Source organism: Hemiscyllium ocellatum, chromosome 9 (assembly GCF_020745735.1).
Source record: "Hemiscyllium ocellatum isolate sHemOce1 chromosome 9, sHemOce1.pat.X.cur, whole genome shotgun sequence".
Taxonomy (NCBI): Eukaryota; Metazoa; Chordata; class Chondrichthyes; order Orectolobiformes; family Hemiscylliidae; genus Hemiscyllium; species Hemiscyllium ocellatum.
In genome coordinates, this window is record NC_083409.1 from 76,449,871 (window position 1) to 76,462,799 (window position 12,929).

Genomic DNA, 12,929 nt, shown 5'->3' on the forward strand with positions numbered 1-12,929 from the left:
TGAGAGGTGATGTCATTGAAACATCTAGCATTCTTAAGTTGCTTAACAATGTAAATGTGGGGGAAATGTTTTCCCTTTTGGGACAGTCTTGGATCAGAATGAAGGGGTGCCAACTTAAGACTGGGATGAGGAGAACAACTTGTCTCAGAGAGTTGAGTTTTTTTTTGGCATCCTTGCCACATAGAGCCCTTACATATATTTAAGGCTGAGATAGATAGATTCATGATCAGTGGGAGAATCAAGGATCAATGGTTCTACAGAAAATGTAAGAAAGTGGATGTGACGAATGTTGGGTCAACCATAGTCCTTTTGAATGATGGAACTGGCTCAAGGGGCCAAACAACCTATTTCTGTTCCTTGTTTTTAAATAGTCTTATTAACTACTTACCATGAACTCATGGCATCCCTCTCACCCGATTCCATTGCCTGCTCCAATTGTACAGAGCACAGTATACCAGGATGATGCAGTATACTCTGTCCAGATTTAATTATGTAAAGGTTAGCAGTAACACCTCTGATCAGCATTTGAAGCCTAAGATGTTCGTTCCCCAGGCATTGCAAATGCATGAAGGAATAGTTGCAAATGAACTATGTGTAAATGCATTTGCTCCTTCGATGTTGCCACATCCATTAGATTTGTAGATAGACCTTGCACTTTTGCATCTGAAACTGACATTGACACTGCCTGCCCTGGACAGTGTCTCAGCTATTTTCTGGTTGTATTGCATGATCAGGAAATGGCAGGTGATGCCAGAGAATGCAGCTCATGTGGACAATGTCAACACTGGGCTCTGTCTGGTCATCAGGTTACCTCCCTCCCCTCTACCCCAAATCTCCATGTCCCTCTCACCACATTGAACTTTGCTTCCATCATGCTCCTTGCCCCCATGGTCTAACATTTTATTTCTTAGGCTTGTTCTGGTCCTCCACAATTCCCCATTGGAGGAAACTGTGGTAGTCATTGTGAAAAGTACCTCCTCTCAGAGACTATCATGTTCTCTGTTCCACCTACATATACCTTGAGTTCATGCCTCTAATTATCCTTGCCCCATCCTCAACATGTCACTTCTCTCCACTCCCAGCCTCAACTCCCACATCCCTTTTAGCAGTGATCTCCCACTGCTCCCACAGCACCCTTCTCAACCATCAATATATTGACCTGCCAGGTTCGCATTCATTACAGACCTCTGACTGACTTGGACAAAGAGTTCCTGAATATGACTAACCAGACTGGCTATTGTCTTAGTTATCCGACTGATAATTCACAATTCCCCTGACTGCTGGCAATATCTTTATTAAACAGACTGATGCTCATTTCTTGAACTGTAGCTGCACGTATCTCCTAATTATACCCAACCCAGATCTGATCATGAATAAGTCCTAGGGCTGATTGTGGTTGGTGCTGTGACTAATAGTGCTGGGACCCCCTGACAAAAAGCAATTCCTCAATGACTGGAGTGAGGACTAGCCCCCAGAGACTTCTGACATGACAGTTTGGTGAATAAACTATAATAAATCAGATTAAACATTTACAGACAGTGTTTGTATAAAGTTCTGCTGCAGAGAGTCCACAGAGATTCATGAAAACAGTTGGTTCTACCATAATGTGGTAGTTCTGTTCTCATGCAATCCCGTGTTATAAGAAATTTGCATAATGGCAACACCATTGAAACCAATGAGGTTGAAATCACCTTTTAACCAAGACACACTTTTAAAGTTTGTACTTTAGAAACTGTGTCCCCAATTCATCAATCGCATTATAGCGCATTCACATTAACGAAACATAGCAGAATGACCCATACATAGTTTTGAGTTGCTGGATCTGTTTTGAATACATCACATAGATGAATAGCAGTACCATCATGCTCAATGTGATGAAGTATGTCTTCACTGTGAAGTCAAATTTTGTCTCCACAATAACCATGTGGTGGTCGCTGCAATTATATACAGATGTATTTGTGACAGGTAGCAGAGTGTGATGCTGGAAAGGCACAGCCGGTCAGGCAGCTCCTAGGAGCAAGAAAATTACATCTGTTCCCTTGCTACTGTTGGCAGTTTAAAAAATGGTGTTCAATGTGAACTATTTTATCCTTCAGGTAAATACAGGCGTCTTTCTAGAAATCAGGTTTTGAAGAAGCTAAACTTTCAGGCAGACCTCAATATTGGCCTTAGGAGGCCATTGCTTTCTGAGCTGGTAGAATCATATTGTTTCAGAAAGTCTGACAAAGTGTCATTAGACCCTTCAAAATGCAGAAGAGGTTTGATCATGTGACACAACCCAGTGTTGAGTAATTTAGGTTCATGAGTTTGTAGTTATTCCTCTAGTCAAAATCTATTGAAGATTTGAGAAGATAAATGGTGTCTGTTGGTAGGAAGGATAATTTTCAGTAGATTTCCTTAGTTCAGGTGAGCTTGAGGAATGGTAGACCTGTGCTCTCATTGTCTCACTGTGTTTACAATGTCTGTGAAATTGCGAGCTGTCAAATTCCATCAGGTTGATGATTGCCCTTTGTCTTTGCATTGAAACTTTTTAATGTTTCTAGATCTGGGACCAACTTGTGAATCATGTGATCTATAGCAACCATTTCAAAGTCCAACAAAGTTCATTCTACAAAACGATAATGCATAGCTTTAAAAAATCTATAATTAACTTCATGTCTCATGGATATGACATGTAAGGAGGAAATTGCAGGGTCTGTTGGTGAGGGTGTGTTTGTTGTACTTGTGCCTAAGTCTATGGCAAGTGAGTTGTTTTGTTCATATTTGACTTTTCTGCAACAGTTTAATACAACTGAGAGAAGTGTCAAGCTATTTCAAGAGAACAGTTTTGAGTCAACTGTATTGCTTGTGTCTCGAGTCATTTGTAGATCTGACTGGGTAAGCATTGTGGATTTTCTTCATTGAATTATATTAATGAACCAACTGAGTTTTTACAATTCAGTATTTTAATGACCATCATTCCTGAATTTTTAAAAAATTCCATAATTTACTTTGAGTTCTTATCAGTTGCCATGGTGGGATTATATCTCATATCTTGAGGGCATTAGTTCAGATCATTTTTGTTTTACACATTTAAAATAATTTATGAATTCTCTTTTAGCAATGATAGTCTGTGGCCAGAATTCTACCTTTGTCTGAAGAAACATTTTACAAACTCTACTTGAATTCTTTTTTATGATTGCTACATCAACTAATGGAATATGTTGAGAAAATGTGCGTAATTTGAGAAAAAAATGTGGTGACACAGATCCTAACCCCACATCACCTTCGGACACACTGAATTTTAATTAAAAAGTGTGTTTTTCTTTATAAAAAAATCACAGCAGATACATATTCAGTGGGTGCCTGAAGAAAGACATTCTGGAATGTTATACATGATGAGGTGTCAAAGAGGTTTCAAAAGGGAAAAAAAACAACTTTAATTTGTAATCCCCAATTGTGTTTCCGACTGAGAATATGACGTTAAAATTAGACAGCAGTCTGAGCAAGAGACTTACCTTTTTTTTCTCCCTTCAAAAATACATCAAGACTGAGGTTAATAGTGATTTTCAACCTTGGTCTACCTATGTTAATTTTCTGATATCAAAGTACATGGACTAATGGCTATGAGAGCTGAAAATGTGTTGCTGGAAAAGCACAGCAGGTCAGGCAGCATCCAAGGAGGAGAATCGACGTTTCGGGCATGAGCCATTCCTGAAGAAGCGCTCATGCCCGAAACGTCGATTCTCCTTCTCCTTGGATGCTGCCTGATCTGCTGCGCTTTTCCAGCAACACATTTTCAGCTCTGATCTCCAGCACCAGTAGACCTCACTTTCTCCTAATGGCTATGAGAGTAAGGGCTCTAAGACCCACCGTTTAAACACGCTTGCCCTGCAGGTAAAGAGAAAGGAAAACATTCACTTCCACTCTGAGTGCTCAAAGTCAGGACTTAGGAAAAGGTTCAAGACAAAAGACTTGCAATTGATTCACAAAGTAAAGCATCTCAATCGACTGTTCAACTATCAACATCAAAGCTAACAGTAACATACAGGCCTCAACATTTTACTGAAAATGTGTTGCTGGTTAAAGCACAGCAGGTTAGGCAGCATCCAAGGAATAGGAAATTCGACGTTCGGGCACAAGCCCTTCATCAGGAATCCTGATGAAGGGCTTGGGCCCGAAACGTCGAATTTCCTATTCCTTGGATGCTGCCTAACCTGCTGTGCTTTAACCAGCAACACATTTTCAGCTGTGATCTCCAGTATCTGCAGACCTCATTTTTTATCTCAACATTTTACTATCCACTGTCCATGATTAACTCAGTGACTGGACTGTGTACCCTTGAATTTTTAATTTTTTAAAAAATTCCCTTCTTATTTATAATGCATGTGAGTACTGTGTTGACTTTTCTTGTGTTCAGTGACTAATACTGTCAATTTTGTTAACTGTAGAAAATCAGCTTAAAATAACTCATTTTAAACATGTGTATTTGAGTCTGGAAGAAAGGTAAGGACAAGGCAATAGGGCCTTTTAAAATTAACCCTTTTGTGACCAAGGGAAAGGTGAGTAGTCAAGGAGAACAGTTTACATCCAAGTTTCAGGCATCCCATCTGGAACAGTAACAAATTGGGGATTGCTCCCCAGAGACTGGCTTCAACACAATATATTAAACGTCTCTTTATTGTTGAGAAGTAAAGACAGATCAATTGTATGTCATTATAAATTGTGTACCCTTTCTTATTCAGCACTGCTAATGATCATTTCAAACAGAAAGCAGAGCTGGAGTTACGTGTGTTATACATCGATTTTGTGCTTTACACAGAATGATACAGAAATAGCAAACAACACAATGGGGGAAATGTTATAGCTAGCATCTGTTAGAAAAGCACTGGAGAGATAAGTGGTGTGGCAAATGTGTAACAATTGGCAGAATACCATCAATGCAGAGAAACAGAATAAAGGAGAGATTTGTTAATCTTTGATAAAGAAAAAGAGAAAACTAAAAAGGATGAGCTGCAGGAAAGAGATTACTTATGCCAGTTGATGATGCATGAATCTTTTTTAAAAGACTTGAAGTGTAACCTGCTTATTATCAAATCTAAGGCAATCAAATTAAAGCATTTAGCAAATGAATAATGCAATTTGATAAACCAACACCTTCCTCAAATCTAAATTGAGGACAATTAAGGCGATGGAATTTACTTTGAAATATTTACCCCATGAGTCCATATTTGCAAAGGTATGAAAAGCAAATTTGAAATATCCAACACACCTTTAACCTAGTAACTCAGAATTATTGAATTAGTGAAAAGCTGAAGGCAATCATTAAACAATGCAAATTTAGTTAAGTATTATATCAGTTGATTTGCTGAAATATTGCACATCAAACTGAAGCTAAAGATAGCCTTCAGTTAAAAAGGAGTTAGAGGCTGCTCAGCTGTCTTTGTGATGAGGATCCACATCTACTAGTTCTCCCTCATTTATTCTACAAATTACACCCTCAAAACATTCCAGCCAGTTTGTTAAACATGATCGCTCTTGCACAAATTCATATCATTGGCATTATTTAAATGTCCTGTTATCCTGTTTAGGAAGCTTTGCAACCTAAACAGTTGCAGTTGGTTGGTTTGTATGTTACTGCAAATACTTGTTTTACCACACCTGATGTCATGTTAGCACCATGGAGTTGCTGGCATATTGACACAAGCCAACCTCAAATTTTAAGCCAGTGGCCATCCACTTGGCTCTTCAATATCTCTATCTCCTCCTCACTCTCTCTAACATATGTTTACACTTGTCCCATTGCACGTCAATTGCTTCGATGCCTCCTTTATTCTGCTTGTCTTGTCCTGATTAGGTTGATGATTACCCTCATGATGCAGTCTACCATGTCTACCTATAACCAGGCACTGATGTGCCACCTTTAGCTTGGCACACTACCTTTCTGCTCCTTCCATCTACACTGTTGAGCATGTTTTTCCTCTAGGCACAGCTCTGCCCTCCAACCGCAACAAGGACAGAATGCCCCTGGTCCTCACCTTCCACCCCACGAACATCCGCATAAACCACATCATCCGCCGATATTTCGGCCACCTCCAAACGGATCCTACCACCAGGGATATATTTCCCTCCCCACCCCTTTCCACTTTCCGCAAAGACTATTCCCTCCGTGACTACCTGGTCAGGTCCATGTCCCACCCTCCCCTCCTGCCACTGCAGAAATTGCAAAACCTATGCCCACATCTCCCCCTACACCTCCATCCAAGGCCTCCAAGGAGTCTTCCACATCCATCAAAGTTTCACCTACATATCCACCAATGTCATTCATTGTATCCATTGCACCCAATGAGGCCTCCTTTAATTTGGGAGATTAGACGCCTTCTTGCAGAGCGCTTTAGGGAACATCTCCAGGATCCCCGCACCAATCAACCCCACTACTCGGTGGCTGAACACTTCAACTCCCCCTCCACTCTGCCAAGGACATGCAGACCCTGGGCCTCCGTCACTGCCACTCCCTCACCACCTGACACCTGGAGAAAGAATGCCTCTTCCTCTGCCTCGGAACACTTCAACCCCAGGGTATCAATGTGGATTTCACCAGTTTTGTCACTTCCCCTCCCCCCACCTTACCCCAGCTCCAACCTTCCACCTCAACACTATCCTCATGACCTGTCCTACGTGCCAATCTTCCTTCCCACCTATCTATTACACCCTCCTCTCCAACCTATCACTTTCATACCCACCTCTACCACCTATTGTACTCTTGGCTGCCTTCTCCCAATCCCCATTCCCTTCCATTTATCCCTCCATCCTGGAGGCTCCCTGCCTCATTCCTTATGAAGGGCTTTTCCCCAAAACGTCAATTTTCCTGCTCCTTGGATGCTGCCTGACCTGCTGTGCTTTTCCAGCATACTCTGATCTAGACTCATGTTCTTCCTCTGTCCACATGTTGACTGGCACTGAATATTTTTTCAGTGACTCCGAACAAACAAGTCAACTACACTACTTTTTCTTGTAACCTCACCTAATTCCTTCAATAACCCTACCCACTACGACTTCCTTCTTTACTAACCTCTTTTGCATTCTCTCCTCTGCCTTGTTTTCCTTTTAATGTTATGCCATCAATCAACTGGCTTTCTCCATGGCCGGTTTTCAAATGGACCCTTAAGCTCATTAACTTGTCTCCTGCATGGAGTCCTTACTTTGGAGGATGATTGTACCCATTACTCCTTAAGAGACATCTGCTTCCCTACACAATCCACACTAACACATCGATGATCTAGTGGTAACATTGCCTCCAACCTTGTACCTAGCTCTCCAATTTTGTAATTTACTGAAATAAAACACTTTGGAAGTAAATCCCCATGTTGATTCCTCTGGTTATCAATAAATCAAGACTATCTAATTATTATTCGCACACTACATTTAATTGGCACTCAAAAAGAAATTTACACTCAACAAAACCCATACTCTCATATCTGCACGTGCAAGGATGCCAGGTCACATGCACCAGCCAGAACAGTGGGAATGATCAGTTCTTTCCTTTCGTCTCCAAGTAGTCTCAGCCTAATTTGTCATGAGCTAGCTAGCTCTCATCTCGGGGCACAGTTCCTTATATCTTGCTTAATGCTTGCTATCCACATGATCAGCTTTAGGTACGTTGAATCTGCCTTCTTGAGATTCACCAATTGGCCAGTTGCATCTTAGTACGACCATTTCTTTTACACCACTAGTTCTCTGTTCCCCAGCCTTCACATGTCAAATGAGCCAATAATCTCCAGCCCATTTGATGTACTTGTTACAAATTTCACAGTAACTTTAATCTTTCCGAGAACACCATATTGTAGGTTTTCATTCATTCAGTGCCTTGAATAACAATACAGTTACATTGTGTTAAATCATGACGGAGGTGTGGAAGCAAGATAACCAGATCTAGATCACTGAAACTTTGATTACTGCAAATAACCTTCATGCCCATCCTTAGAAGTTAACAGGGTCAGCAAACTCCACTTTGCAGATTCAGCATTTTCTCCTTGTTCCCCTTTTTTCTTTGTCTCAGCTACATATTATTTATGTTCACCACTTGCCCTTCAAAGAAACTGGGTTGGAGCTTTTGCAAAATGAGTCCACATGATCCTTCACATTGAATTAAAATGTCAACTCTGTATTTCGCTCTACAGTCCTGCCAGACCTGCTGATATTCTCTAGTATGTACTTTCAGTTAAGGTAAGCAGACTGTGATCAAATATACCACAAAACACATTAGATGGCAAAATCCAATTTAAAGAAGCTCCATTGATTTCTCAGTAATTTCCCAAGACATTCATAATACACTGGGTACTCAACTCTCACTATACTTCACAAGTGATTACAATTTTTCACTTTTGCTGATCTTGAAACTCTGTTTCTAGCTATTCCATTACACCATGCCTAAACAATATTCCTGTTCTGGTCTATTACTCTCCATCCTTGTGTCTACAATCCCCTGGTCTCTGATACTGCACTCTCACACTCATAACATCAGTTCTTCACTAACAATTAGCTTCACCAAGCTCTAATCATGCTCAGTTACATCAAACAAACATTGCTTTTCAACACCCACTCTCAGGTGTGCTGATTACTAATTGCGCACAGATCTCTTTTGTGCTCTTCACAGCTCTTAGGCGTTCCCGGAACTCTAAATCCAACACTTGACTGCCTACTAATCCCTACAATCCATTCATAAATTCTTTAGCACAGAATTGCTTCTGTCTTCTTAATTAGTGCCCTATATAATTTATATGCAGTTTATCTGCCTTCACAGCAGTGCAGGAACAGCATGGTCTAACACAGAATCTACTTTGTCTCTTTCTTCAACAGCTTATAACCTCTGAACTCCTATTCTGTGGACCCTAATCTGTCCTGACTAGGTCACAGGACAGTGACCCTGCCCAGTTGAAACCTTACAGTAGGCTTACTCATTATTAACCCTATTGTTGGGCAGAATTGCATGTTACCACTGAGCAACTATTGGAATTGAATATACTCTGAACAGTATATTCTCTCAGAATGCCAGAAATGAATTTCATCAGGAAAAGTAGACTGTCAAAACCGAAGGAAAATCATGTTAAAGAGAAGCAAAATAATTATGACAAAAGATAGATTGATCAGAACCAAAATCTGAACACTGACAGCAATGTTGTTGTAAAGAAAGAAAAATAAAAGACAAGCGAGAAGCATCATTGGGACTATTACTGACATGTCCATCAACAAGCTGAGCTAAAGATCCACAAAGAAACAGGACTCATTTCAAATTGCTGTACTTCCCGACTTTGATGGATGATGCTGTTTGAATTTACCAGTGTTAGTCATTTGTATGTCACAGTAGTGATGTTGACAAAACTGCCCTTGTCCCATTAAAGTAAGACTCTATGAAAGTAGACTGCACCATCTATCAAAGCTGGACAATGATTGAAATAAAAAGCATTTTTTTTCCTGCAAGCACAATCATTCTTACAAAGATGGATGCGACTTATGGAATGGCCACTGGGCCTGAGAATATTTGTCACAATCAATCCTTTACTACTCTTTGATCACTGAGTTACATCTTTACACCTATTCAACATATTTCTCTCCCACTGTTATATCAATAAATGATCTAACTTTAGTTGATTGTTGATGCAGTTATCAGCAAGAAATGTGAGTTGGAATCCCATTGGCTGGCCCTCAATGCCTTCACCCAAGTTAGCTGAAAAATGGAATGGAATTCAGAATATTATAACCTGCACGGAGATTAGATTAATCTGAACACTGATGAAATTGGAAACAGAGACAGGAATTAGAGCATTTAGTAAGTAGTTCTCCATCTTGCTAACCGTGTTCATCAAAGTTAAAAATTACACAACGCCAGGTTATAGCCCAACAGGTTTAATTGGAAGCACTAGCTTTCGGAGTGCCGCTCCTTAACCAGGTGGTTGAAGCAGCACTCCGAAAGCTAGTGCTTCCAATTAAACCTGTTGGACTATAACCTGGTGTTGTGTGATTTTTAGCTTTGTACACCCCAGTCCAACACTGGCATCTCCAAATCATGTGTTCATCAAAATATCATAAAGGACAGCGGAGCAAGAATTCTGTCAAGTTTGAACTTGCAAATAAAGGCAGGTAAGTGACAAGTTGTAAAGTTTTGGTGACCCTTTATAAAAGACTGGTTCAACCCCAAGTATCCAATTTAGGGTGAATGGGAAGGCTTTAAGTGAGTACATACAAGGTTCACAGAATGGCTCCAGGGGCTTCAATTAGATCAATAGATCAGGGAATTGGGATTGTGCTCCTTAGGAAAGAGAAGGGCGAGAGGAAATATTTTTAGAAGTGTTCAAAATTATGAAGGGTCAAAACAGAACGGAAGGCAAAAACAAAACATAACACAAACATAATGGATCCAAGAGCAGGTCAAAGGCTAGGAATATTGCGATGAGTAATCTGTTTCCATTGGTCCATGAGTCTCTGTCAAAGGACCTAATTTAAAATGATTGGCAGAAGAACTGAAGATAACGTGAGGAAAAATATTTTTATGTAGTGAATGGTTAAGATATGGAGTGCAAAGTGTTTTCAAAAAAGATTTAGATAAGTAACTGAAAGTTAAATATTTGCAGTACCGTAATAAAGGTCAAATAGGAAGTGGTGCTAAGATCTTACAATGTACAAAATTAACAGTGAGGTAAATGAGAGATGAAAAACGTTTCCTTCAGATACACTTGTGACAGATAGAAAGCACTACCTGGTCAGCAATTTTTTATATTTATTGCCTGTCCTTTGTTGCCCTTGAGAAGACAGTGGAGGGCTGCCTTCGAGAACCACTGCAGTCCACTTGGTGTAGGTTGGCCCACAATCTTGGAAAGAAATTCAAACATTTTGACCCAGCCACAATGAATGAAAAGTGTGTGGCTTGGAGAGAAATTTGCAGGTAGTGGTGTACCCATCTATCTTGTCCTTTTAGATGGAAGGGGTTGTGGATTTGGAAGATGCTGTCTGAGAATCTTTAGTGAATTTTAGTGCGTCTTGTAGAAAGTATACATTACTGCTTCTGGGTGTCAGTGGTGGATAGATTAGATTAGATTACTTAGTGTGGAAACAGGCCCTTCAGCCCAACAAGTCCACACTGACCCGCCGAACAGCAACTCACCCAGACTCATTCCCCTACATTTCCCCTTCACCTAACACTACGTGCAATTTAGCATGGCCAATTCATCTAACCTGCACATTTTTGGACGGCGGGAGGAAACCGGAGCACCCGGAGGAAACCCACGCAGACACGGGGAGAACGTGCAAACTCCACACCGACAGTTGCCTGAGGCAGGAATTGAACCCGCGTCTCTGGCTCTGTGAGGCAGCAGTGCTAACCACTGTGCCACCGTGCCGACCATTGGATCCTTGGGGATGTGGTGCCAATCAAGCTGGCTGCCTTATCCTGGATGGTGTTAAACTTCTGAAGTGTTGTTGTAGTGATACCCATCCAGGTAAATGGGGACTACTACATCACACTCTTGACTTGTGCCTTGTGTAGAGGATGGACAAGCTTTGAGGAGTCAGGTGGTGAGTTACTCGCTGCAATATTCCGAGCCTTTGACCTGCTCTTAAACCCACTTGCTTGTGTGTTCATGTTGTGTTTAACGCTCAGACCCCTTCCCACCCAACATTCCTGACAAAGGCTTATACTCGAAACATTGACTTTTCTGCTCCTCGGATGCTGCCTGGCCAGCTGTGCTTTTCCACTGCCACACATTTCCAATCTGACTCTCCAGCATCTGCAATCCTTACTTTGTCTCAGTGTTCATGTGGTGAGTCCAGTTGAGCTTCTAATCAATGGTAACCCCAAAGATATTGATACTGGGGGATTCATTGATTGTAACACTATTGAGTGTCAGAGGCAGTGATTAGATTGCTCGATTAATATTAGAGATGATTGTTGCTTAGGATTTGTGGGGTGTGAATGTTACTTGCCACTTGTTAGTACAAGCTTAGATATTGTCCAGATCTTGTTGCACTTGAACATGGACTGCTTCAGTATCTGAGGAGTTGCAAATGGTGCTGAATGTTGCACAATCATAGAAGAACATCCCCACTTCTGACCTAAGGATGGAGGGAAGGTCATTGATGAAGTTGATGAAGGTGTTTGGGCCTAGGACACTACCCTGAGGAACTCCTGCAGATATGTCCTGGAGCTGAGATGACTGACCTCCGACAACCACAACCATCTTCCTATGTGTCAGATATGACTCAGACCAGGACAGAGCCTTACCCTGATACCATTTGTTTGGACTTCTTGATGCTATATTTGGTTGAGTGTGGCCTTGATGTCAAGGGCTGTCACTCTCACCTCACCTCTGGAATTCAACTCTTTTGTCCATTTTTGAATCAAGGCAGTAATAAGGTCAGGAGCTGAGTGGTCCCGATGGAACCCAAACTGGGCATCACTGAGCAGGGTATGGCTGAGGTGGTGTTGCTTGATAGCAGTGGTGTTGACACCTTACATCACTATATTGATAATCAAAGATAGATGGATGAAGTAGCATTTGACCAGGTTGGATTTGTCCTGGTTTTTTTTGTGTGTACAGGACATACCTGGACAATTTTCCACATTTGCAGATGAATGCCAGTGTTGTAACATTTTCCAAATCCCTTTCAAGCCCAGGGAGGAAGACATTGCCTGTCCTGAATATGTATCAGAAATCTCAGCGGACAGAACATTGTAGGCAATGCCCATGCAATTTTCTGCTAAATATAGTTAAAGATCACACAACACCAGGTTACAGTCCAAAAGGTTTATTTGGAAGCACTAGTTTTCAGAGTGCTGCTCCTTCATCAGGTAGCTGTGGAGCAGAATCATAAGACACAGAATTTATAGCAAAAGATGACAGTGTCATACAGCTGAAATGATATATTCAGCAAACCTGGATTGCTGTTCAGTCTTT